The sequence below is a fragment of the Hylobates moloch genome, unplaced genomic scaffold (genome assembly GCF_009828535.3).
Source record: "Hylobates moloch isolate HMO894 unplaced genomic scaffold, HMol_V3 SCAFFOLD_7, whole genome shotgun sequence".
Lineage (NCBI taxonomy): Eukaryota > Metazoa > Chordata > Mammalia > Primates > Hylobatidae > Hylobates > Hylobates moloch.
In genome coordinates this window covers 121,382,401-121,394,321 of record NW_026652282.1, presented here as the reverse complement: position 1 = coordinate 121,394,321, position 11,921 = coordinate 121,382,401, and the positions used below count along the sequence as shown (strand labels likewise).

General features: G+C 39.1%; 1 pseudogene; it reads right to left on the bottom strand.

Annotated features, from left to right (window-relative positions):
• Window positions 1-10,753: 10,753 nt before the first annotated feature.
• Window positions 10,754-11,616, bottom strand: LOC116811205 (RNA-binding motif protein, X-linked 2-like; annotated as a pseudogene).
• Window positions 11,617-11,921: the final 305 nt, after the last annotated feature.

Here is an 11,921-nt window from a genome sequence, read left to right as displayed (position 1 = left end):
GAACAGGCAACCTACAGAATGGGAGAAAATTTTCACAACCTACTCATCTGACAAAGGGCTAATATCCAGAATCTACAATGAACTCAAACAAATTTGCAAGAATAAAACAACCCCATCAAAAAGTGGGCAAAGGACATGAACAGACACTTCTCAAAAGAAGATATTTATGCAGCCAAAAAACACATGAAGAAATGCTGATCATCACTGGCCATCAGAGGAATGCAAATCAAAACCACAATGAGATACCATCTCACACCAGTTAGAATGGCCATCATTAAAAAGTCAGGAAACAAGAGGTGCTGGAGAGGATGTGGAGAAATAGGAACACTTTTACACTGTTGGTGGGACTGTACACTAGTTCAACCATTGTGGAAGTCAGTGTTGTGATTACTCAGGGATCTAGAACTAGAAATACCATTTGACCCAGCCATCCCTTTACTAGATATATACCCAAAGGACTATAAGTCATGCTGCTATCAAGACACATGCACACGTATGTTTATTGTGGCACTATTCACAATAGCAAAGACTTGGAACCAACCCAAATGTCTTACAACGATAGACCAGATTAAGAAAATGTGGCACATATACACCATGGAATACTATGCAGCCATAAAAAATGATGAGTTCGTGTCCTTTGTAGGGACATGGATGAAACTGGAAATCGTTATTCTCAGTAAACTATCTCGAGGACAAGAAACCAAACACCACATGTTCTCACTCATAGGTGGGAATTGAACAATGAGAACACAGGGACATAGGAAGGGGAACATTACACTCCAGGGAGTGTTGTGCAGTGGGGGGAGGGGGGAGGGATAGCATTAGGAGATACACCTAATGCTAAATGTCGAGTTAATGGGTACAGCACACCAGCATGGCACATGGATACATATGTAAGAAACGTGCACGTTTTGCACATGTACCCTAAAACTTAAAGTACAATTAAAAAAAAAAAAAAAACATTTTGTTTAACTGGGAGATGATTGCTCAGTTTCTCTTCAGTAACTGCATATTTTTATTTTCTGTCTCAAAAACATGCAAAAAGTGAAAATATGAATTACATTTAGCATCTAGATACCAACTATCACTAGGCTCCTTGCCGTTTACTGTCCTACAGAATTCCAGGCTTGAGAATCAGAGTATTTAATATAATTCCTACTTCATGACAGCAAGTTGCTTCGTGGGGGGGAGGATTGGATTGGGAATGGGGCAATTTGGCCTAGCTTCCTGACCATTTATTGAGTCTCTATTTTTTTTTTCTTTGAACGGATTGCCACTATCTTAGGTCTGATTGTGGGCTCAGACTTAATTCACAAAGCATTTATTGAGTGGTTCCTATTTACATGGATTTTTAATAGAAAATGGTATCAAGAATGATGTTTCACCTGACACTCTGCTGCTGGATTATTTTATAAATGTAAAATGTGCTTTTCACAAGGAAATGACCAGAATTTCCTCAGGAAAATGTTTAAATGCTGACTACCATGTAATCTATGCCAAAAGTTCCACTGATAACACTAATATTCGTTACCAATTAGCTGATAATTAAGGTGCTAACTGGTTATTAGGGGGTGGGTTGATAATGTGTCAAGTTTTGAATACTCCTAACATGTTGACATTGTCGAAGAGTGGAAAGCAGATGAAACAGCATGCTACTGTCTGCAACATACCACTGTACTACATTCTACTCTCTTGCATTCCCGGACCCATCTCTTCATTGTTTAGAAATGGAGAATGTGCGATTTTTCAGGGTTGAGGAATGATTGGACGTAAGCCTTTTCCCTATTGGTTTCACACTGCAGCTGCCTTGGCATATTTCCTTTAAGGTCTATTAAAAAGGAAAAGGAAAAAAACAAAGAAATAGGAGTTGCTAAACCTTGTCCTAGAAGAAACAGGCCTGGCTGGAAAACAAAAACAAACAAACAAACAACAACAAAATCACCCTGACAATTTCTATTTTTTCATAGCTTTAATTCAAATCCTTAAGGCTTCACATTCCCTAGTACCAGTTACTGAGGCAATTTAGTCAACAGGTTGACAGGGACATCTGTAAGGATGCCATCACAGCCAGCAAAGGAAGGTATTTTTGAAACCAGCTGAATAACAAAATTGATTTTACACTGCTTCATCTAATGGTAAAACCAACATTTTAACCACACCTGAGTCATGTCTAACACAGTATAACTTTGGAGGGAGAGAGTAGACTAAGAGAAAGGAGCAGTGGGTCTCTGAACAATGATGGGAAATATCTGCTGTTTCGGAGCTCAAATTGTATTTACCCGAGAAAAGCCATCATATATAAGCAGAGATAGCTTGTACTTCTTGTCTGTTTTTCCAAAGAGTAAGATAATACCTCAGAGTGAGGGGTGTCTTTATGTGTGCTGAGACTGAAGATACAATATTTTACACTTAACAGTTGTTCATTTTCTGATGCTTCAGTCATTCTGGGACAGGAATCTTGGAACTTTAAGTCTCACCCAGTCTTTCTAGGGGAATAAGAAAGCCATCACTCACTGTGGCTTTGTCAGCTTTGTTTAGCCCACCTCTTTGGAGTAAGCAAATAAAGGTTTCTGGTGAGGAATCTGAACTAGGAAAGGAAAAGGACTTATCCTAAATACACAGCTGAGAAAGACTTCTAATTCTTGACAATGTGTGGGTAAGGCAGTCTCCAGGACTCGCAAGAACCCCTATTTATGGAGTTATCCATATATTCAGCAAACTGTACTAAATACTTATTTTTAGATGGTTCTATGCTCAATCAGTTCAAAGCATAAGTAAATATTAAACCATCCATGCCACATAGGAGCCCACAGTCAATAGTTTAAAATACTAACAAATAAACAGATGGTTATAATAGTACAAAAAGGGTTCTGATAGAGTATTCACAGCTTGCTGTGAAAATACATTGAAGGGGCAATTAACAAAGACTCAGCTAGCTTGTGACAGGATATAGGGAAGGTTTTTGATATGGTCTGGCTGTGTGTCCCCAGCCAAATTTCATCTCAAATTGTAATCCCCACATGTCAAGGAAGGGACCTTGTGGGAAGTGATTGGATCATGGGGACATTTTTCCCCATGCTGTTCTCATGATAGTGAGTGAGTTCTCATGGAAGTTGGTGGCTTTAAAGTGTGGCACTTCCACGTTTGGTCTCTCTCTCTCTCTCTCCTGCCGCCATGTAAGACGAGTCTTGCTTCCCCTTTGCCTTCTACCATGATTCTAAGTTTCTTGAGGCCTCCCCAGCCATGTGGATCTGTGAGTCATTAAACTTATTTTATTTATAAATTATCTAGTCTCAGATAGTATCTTTATAGCAGTGTGAAAATGGACTAATATAGATTCCTAATATTTATGCCTTTTTATTTGTATTCAGGTGACTCCTTCTTGTTCTAGTGTTAGGGCACGTCAATGACTTAACTAATTCATTTAGCAAATACTTATTTTATATATTCGAGTCATGCAGAAGAAAGAAAAAAATGTATAGTCTCATGAGCAGAATCAGGCAAGTAAAACAAATAGTATTTTAGAAGAGTCAAAGTGTTACAGAGAAAAAAAAGCAGGGGAGGGCAATAGGGAGAATTAAATGGGCAGTGTCAGATGGAAAGAAAAGGTGGCATTTTTTTTTTTTTTGGGAAAGAGTCTCACTCTGTCACCCAGGCTGGAGTGCAATGGCGTGGTCTTGGTTCACTGCAACCTCTGCCTCCTGGGTTCAAGCAATTCTCCTGCCTCAGCCTCCATAGTAGCTGGGACTACAGATGTGCACCACCGTGCCCAGCTATTTGTTTTTGTGTGTGTGTGTGTGTGTATTTTCAGTAGAGACGGTGTTTCACCATGTTGGCCAGGCTGGTCTCAAACCCCTGACCTCAAGTGATCCACCCATCTCGGCATCCCAAAGTGCTGGGATTATAGGCATGAGCCACCATGCCCTGCCAGCTGGCAAGTTTTAAATGCTATAACTCTGAGTGAGATCTCAAGCCAAAAATTATGTTTTAGCAGAGGAATGCCAAGATCTGATATCTGTTTCAACAAGATCACCCTGGTTAATGTGTCAAGAACAGACCTATGAGGCCAAGTTTGTATACAGGGAAACTCTTAGCACCCTGGTTGATGTGTCAAGAACAGACTTTTGAGACCAGGTTTGTAAACAGGGAAACTCTTAAAATATTCAAGACAGGAGAATATGTGTCTTGGATCGAGTCTGTAGCAACGGGAGTGGGTGAGAAGTGGAGAGATTCTGTATATATGTTAAAGATATTACTCAAAGCATTTCTGGATGGTTTTAAGATTGAGAGGAGGGAGAAATCAAGGGTGACTCCAGAAATTTTGAGTTGAGCAACTAGAAGGATGGAATTAACATTAACTCAGAACTTAAAAGGAACAGAAAATTATGAGAAGAAGAAAAAATTGGGAATTCAGTTGGGTACCTAATAGTATTGCGATACTTAGCCAAATGGAGATCTTGATTTGGCAATTAAATATATGAGTCTGAAGTAGAGAGGATAGCTTAGAACGAGTGCAAAAATTAGGAAATCATCAGCTAACAGGTTGTGAAGGCCTAAGGCTGCATGGCATCACCTAGAAAGTGAGTGTAGATTTTTAAAAGGGTTCGAAGACTAAGCCCTGTGGCATGACAACATTACGAGTCTGGGCAGATGAGAATGAACTAGGAAGGAAGACTGAGAAGGAGTGGCCAGTGGGGTGGAAGGAAAATTGGAAGTATAATGTCAGCAGCCAAATGAAGGAAGTTTTTGGGGAAAAGGGGAGTCATCAACTATTTCAAATGCTGCTATATGTTAAATAAGATGAGAATGGAGGATTTGACACTGGATTTAACAGTGTGAAGATGATTCCTGGCATACATAAAAGTAGTTGTGGTGAAATGGTAGAGTCAAAAGCCTAATTGGAATGAGATCAAGAACAAATGGAAGGGGAAGAATAGAAGACAGTAAGTAGACAACTTTTGCAAACCAGTACTAGTAGTATCCTCTGATAGACAAAGGCCTTCTGAAGCAAGCACCCATTCTTTCTTTGTACTTTCAAACAAAAGGAAATGGAGTCTTGACTTGAGAACTTTTTTTTTTTTTTTTTTTTTTGAGACGGAGTTTTGCTCTTGTTGCCCAGGCTGGAGTGCAATGTTGCAATCTCGGCTCACCGCAACCTCCTCCTCTAGGTTAAAGTGATTCTCCTGTCTCAGCCTCTCGAGTAGCTGGGATTACAAATATGCGCCACCACACCTGGCTAATTTTGTACTTTTAATAGAGAGGGGGTTTTTCCATGTTGGTCAGGCTGCTCTCGACCTCCCGACCTCAGGTGATCCACCCTCCTCGGCCTCCCAAAGTGCTGGGATTACAGGCGTGAGCCACTGTGCCTAGCGACTTGGGAACTTTTTTTTATAGGAGAGAGAGACAGAAGCAGGGAGAAGAAATTTGGAATGGAATTCAGCAGGAGGTTCTCAAATTCAGATGAGACACTGTGTTATTGGGATCTTTCAGTGTGCAAGGAACAGAGTTGTGTTCAGGTTGACTGAGTTCAAGTTCAAAAGTGTTAATTGGAAAAATACACAGACAAGTGGAGAACAGGAGAGAGTCTCCAAGAAGAAACCCAGTTTTACTCCTATCCCCTCACCAACATATGTTACTTGCTCCCTATTCTGATTCCTGACTCAGCATTTCTATCCGTTTATCTGCTTCTTCTGTTCCATTTTGATTATTGCCCACTGACTTCTTTATAGTCTCCTCTCATGTCACAGCTTCTGAATAATCCTGGATTCTACTGCCTCATTCTCCTACTTGTTTTGTCTCATTCTGTTTCTGCTCTTTTCTATATCTCCAAATTCAAATTCCCCAAGAGAGAGATGATTAGATTGGTTTAGTTCTTGTTCTCGACATAGCTGGCCCTAATCCCTGGTTAGTTGTGGTCAGCATATTGGACTCATGCGGTTCCTATTTATAAAGAGAAAATCGTGGGAATGGTGTCATGGGTATTGATAGACATTCAGAACTTTACAAACTCCTCCTGAATACATTTGTTGAGAGTAGAATAAGTTGAAAACTGTCATAAATACAAGCAAAAATGGATAAAAATTACTTCAAATTTAGTTTTTTTAAAACTTTTTTTTGAGAAGAAAAACATCCATAATACATCTTTGAATTATATACAGACAAGAATGAATGCTGAGGTAGATCATGTTCACATATACTCTATACATAGGAATTTACCTCACCAGTATAAATGGATATAGGTGCATTTCACTACTTAGCCTCTCTGAGATACTAATCATACCTAATTCATGGGGAAGGAAGTGCCTAATTCAAAGACATAAATCCCCAGTGATGACATTTCAGTTATCAATGTAGGACTTTTTTGTTATCATCTTCAAATGATATCTACTTACTCTATGCATGCAGATTCCAGAGATCTCAGAAAAGATTTAATTTGTCTTCTTAGTGACATTAGACCTTTAAAAATAGGGAGCAATTTGGGCTGGCAGTTCTGTCACATGAATCCTTACTTTTCAGGACTTACAACCTCTATCAATTCACCCTGGATGTCTTGCTTATAAATGTTTCTAAGTTGTAGAGTACAGCTCCCAGCTGAATCATAAATTCTTCTAGGGCAAGTTCCACATCTTTAACTTCTTTTGTGTTTGCTTCTAGCATTTAATAGTATTTAGTGGAGTTCTCTTCACACACACCATGAATGTTTTGTTTTGACTTCGTACGTCCACAACGACTTTCAGGCACACCTGCAAAAGGGAGTCTTTTATTGTAATGGAGAGTGGAGTTGCCGACAAATTCTTTATAGAAAATGAATTTTCCTTTAATTTAGGAATGTATATACAAAATCCAAAGAGACTTGGCTTAATTGGTTATCTACCATAACCATTTTAAGTCTATATTTTTCTGGATTGATTTTTTTATATATAATTCTTACTCTACAGAAAACTAAAGTATGAGTTATCCTCCAACATGTAGAAAAACAAACAAAAAATCAGCCCAAATATGTGTTAAATGTCATTGAGTTGATTTGTTTTTCCCAGCTGCATGAGGATATTAGGGATGACATCACTGTGTGTATACAATATATTTCAAATCCCTATTTGGAATGCAATAGCAGTTCTATTGCTGTAAAAGTATTATACTACTAAATAATTAACTAGGAAATTATGAAAAAACATAATGGAGAATAAAAGACAATTGCATAAGCATTTATTCACAACAAAATGTCTTTTATGGTTGATTATGTTTCTTTTTCTATGACTGAAGAACAAAATATCAATTATGGGCAGATGGCCATTAGCATAATCCATAATGCCAGAAGACAAAACAATGCTTTGTATCTATCACCTTTGATTGGTAGCATAATGTTTTATTAGAGTCTGTATAAATAACAATGAGTAACAGAATATGGGCTTTGACAAAGCAACAGTTTGCTCTTAAATAGCTGCATTTCTGTTTGGAAATAAAAGAAAGGAAGAAAATATTGTACAAATCCAAATTGTATCAAGATGATGGATTTCCTGATTTCCTCAAACTAAGGGCACACACTCAGTATACAGCAGTCCATTAAGATAAATAATTAACAATTCCATGAAAATTTTCTTTAACCAATAAAGCAATTTAGATGTTTTAACATAAAATAAAGTGGCGTAAGGGGTATATCCTCAGCCTAAGTCTTTGAAGGAAAGTTTATAGTGTCAGACTTGTCTTAGATTTCACCTAATGGGCCTTTGACAGCCTTGACTGTGATTTCCTTAACCTCCATCACCCCCTACTCTATTTCCACCAGGAGAAAAAGAAAACAAAAGTTACAGACAACAAAGCATCAGGGACCTCCATTCTCAATATTTAAGATGTTTCTGTGGCTTAGATTGGCTGACTCATAACTAAAAGTAAATTCAGGTGAACATCTTCCCTAAATAAAATCTCTCTAGTAAGAATAGACAAAGGGTATTAAAGATGACACTGAAAGTTCTTTAATTCCACTGGAGTACAAAAGTTACAATTACTTTTTTTTTCCAAACAAAAAAGTTGTAATGAAAAAGAAAAGACATTAACAATTTTTTTAAACAGTAGGGTTTGGGCATGGGGCTGGTTGATCTTAAAAATCCTACTCCATTCATTCACATTAAGCTGTCCAAACCTAGTAACTGGAAAGGTCTCATTATGCTGGGCTCTAAACATCGAAAACAAAGACTAGAATTATAGAATTATCTGGTATTTTCCCTTTAGAATTATAGAATTATCTGGTATTTCCTGAAAATTCCATCTTCAACTGGGGTCTATGGGCTCAAGAGCCATATTTATGAACCAAAATTCAGGACACATATTCTGGTACAGGGACAATGAATGGTGTGAAAAATATCCAGGATATCTAGCTGTTGAAACTGCAGCCCTCTCAATGATTCTAATACTCAAGGGGTTAAAAGCACAGCCCCAGAAGTTTTAGATACAAAAATAGTAACAACCCAACTAAACTTGACTGCATTAAAAAAAAATAATTATTTCCAAATCTGCTGAGCAGCTGAACAGTCTTCAGTGATGCCTACTGTCACTAGGATTCGAAGACTCCCGCTCCCGGGAGTGCCGGGGCCCTTTTATGCCTATGGGATTTATCTCAGCTCCTATGTCTTTTTTTTAAAAAAAATTATTATACTTTAAGTTCTGAGGTACATGTGTAGAACGTGTGGGTTTGTTACATAGGTATACATGTGCCATGGTGGTTTGCTGCACCCATCGACCTGTCATCTACATTAGGTATTTCTCCTAATGCTATCCCTCCCCTAGCCCCCTACCCTCCGACAGGCCCCAGTGTGTGATGTTCCCCTCCCTGTGTCCATGTGTTCTCATTGTTCAACTCCCACTTACGAGTGAGAACATGTGGTGTTTGGTTTTCTGTTCTTGTGTTAGTTTGCTGAGAATGATGGTTTCCAGCTTCATCCATGTCCATGCAAAGGACATGAACTCATCCTTTTTTATGGCTGCATAGTATTCCATGGTGTATATGTGCCACATTTTCTTTATCCAGTCTATCATTGATGGCCATTTGGGTTGGTTCCACATCTTTGCTATTGTGAACAGTGCCTCAATAAACATACATGTGCATGTGTTTTTATAGTAGAATGATTTATAGTCCTTTGGATATATACCCAGTAATGGGATAGCTCAGTCACATGGTATTTCTGGTTCCAGATCCTTGAGGAATTGCCACACTCTCTAACACAATGGTTGAACTAATTTACACTCCCACCAACAGTGTAAAAGCGTTCCTATTTCTCCACATCCTCTCCAGCATCTGTTGTTTCCTGACTTTTTAATGATCTCCATTCAAACTGCCATGAGATGATATCTCATTGTGGTTTTGATTTGCATTTGTCTAATGACCAGTGATGATGAGCTTTTTTTCATATGTTTGTTGACTGCATAAATGTTTTCTTTTTAGAAGTGTCTGTTCATATCCTTCCCTCCACGTTTTGATGGGGTTGTTTTTTTCTTGTAAATTTGCTTACTGAGTGGGCAAAAACTGGAAGCATTGCCTTTGAAAACCAGCACAAGACAAGGATGCCCTCTCTCACCACTCCTATTCAACATTGTATTGGAAGTTCTGGCCAGGGCAATCAGGCAAGAGAAAGAAATAAAGGTATTCAAATAGGAAGAGAGGAAGTCAAAGTGCCTCTGTTTGCAGATGACATGATTGTATATTTAGAAAACCCCATCATCTCAGCCCAAAATCTCCTTAAGCTGATAAGCAACTTCTGCAAAGTCTCAGGATACAAAATCAATGTGCAAAAATCACAGGCATTCCTATGCACCAATAATAGTCAAACAGAGAGCCAAAGCATGAGTGAATTCCCATTAGCAGTTGCTATAAAGAGAATAAAATACCTAGGAATACAAATTACAAGGATGTTAAGGATCTCTTCAAGGAGAACTACAAACCACTGCTCAAGGAAATACGAGAGGGTACAAACAAATGGAAAAATATTCCATGCTCATGGATAGGAAGAATCAATATTGTGAAAATGGCCATACTGCCGAAAGTAATTTATAGATTCAGTGCTATCCCCATCAAGCCACCACTGACTTTCTTTACAGAATTAGAAAAACTACTTTAAATTTCATATGGAACCAAAAAAGTGCCCGTATAGCCAAGACAATCCTAAGCAAAAAGAACAAAGCTGGAGGCATCATACTACCTGACTTCAAACTATACTGCAAGGCTACAGTAACCAAAATAGCATAGTACTGGTACCAAAACAGATATATAGACCAATGGAACACAACAGAGGCCTCAGAAATAACACCACACACTTACAACCATTTGGTCTTTGACAAACCTGACAAAAAAGAGCAATGGGGAAAAGATTCCCTATTTAATAAATGGTGTTGGGAAAACTGGCTAGCCATATGCAGAAAACTGAAACTGGATCCCTTCCTTACACCTTATACAAAAATTAACTCAAGATGGATTAAAAATTTAAACGGAAGACCTAAAATCATAAAAACCCTAGAAGAAAACCTAGGCAATACCATTCAGGACATAGGTATGGGCAAAGACTTCTTGACTAAAAGCAAAAGCAATGGCAACAAAAGCAAAAATTGACAAATGGGATCCAATTACACTAAAGAGCTTCTGCACAGCAAAGGAAACTGTCATCAGAGTGAACAGGCACCCTACAGAATGGGAGAAAATTTTTGCAGTCTATCCATCTGACGAAAGGCTAATACCCAGAATCTACAAAGAACTTAAAGAAATTCAGCTCCTACTTTTACTTTTGTGACTACGCCCTTCAGAACGCCCATTGTACTGGCTAGAATGTGTGTCTGAGCTCTGCCCTGTGTCCCTATTCCTGGTCTTTTCTTCTCTTGCCTCCCTCCTGCTTGAGGCCTTGTGCTCATGCTTGGGTTTCTCTTTCTTCAGGTCCCTCTCTAGATCCTCTGCTCCACCAGAGTAGGCAGTCCTGGCCTTGGGGAGCTTTGGCCCCTCCCTGGGCTCTGACTTCTGAGCTCTCTCTGAGTTCTTGCTGCTGTGCTTCTCAGGGCCAGGGTCATCCTTTTCTTTCACCGTCTTTCTTCTTGGTGATGAAGGAGGATGGTTGCTCTGCCTGTACCTCCTGGTCAGTTTTCTCTTTTTCTTTCTTTTTTTTTCCTTTTTGTCATTTTTGTGCTTTTTTGTTGGTTTTTTATTTTCAGAGCTCTCAGACAAACTTGGTGAGGGGGTACGAGCCCCACAGCCCTTCTCCTGGAGCTCTTTGGTCACGTTATCTATTTCTTCTCAGTCCTTAGGAGTCTGATAGTTAGACACATGATCCACTCGGATAGTTCTTCCTTTGATCTTGATCCCATTAAAATTGTCAATGGCCAGAATTGTTCTCCTCTGGCCTTCATAGCAGAGAAAACAGAATCCTTTGGATTTCCCAGTCTTCTTGTGCTGCATGAGATTGATGTTAACAATCTCCCATATTGTGAGAACACACAGATGATGTCCCCTTCAGTCAGTTCATAAGGAAGCCCTCCCAGGATGATCCAGCCGCTGTCCTTGTGCTCGGAAGGCCAGGACACCTTATCGGCCACCCCAAGCTGGACCTCTCGCTCATTCCGCTAGTTGATTAGCTTCATCTTAAAGGGTTCATCTCTGCGGGCTCACATTCAATGTTCAGGTATCAGAACAATCACTTTTATAACCTGTGTGAAATACAGTAAAACACCAGCAAACCTGCAAGGGGACAAGTTTTAACTGTAACTGTGTCAGTTAAGGAGATAACTGATGGTTGGGAAAACAGAAAAGTATCTATGGGGTGAGGGGGCATAGGGACTCTAAGTAACAGGGAAGAGTATTTTGGACAGAACTCAGCAGAAATTGTTCCTTTTCCCTACTTATATCCAACAGGGTAGCCATATTGCAAATATATTTTCCAGCAAAT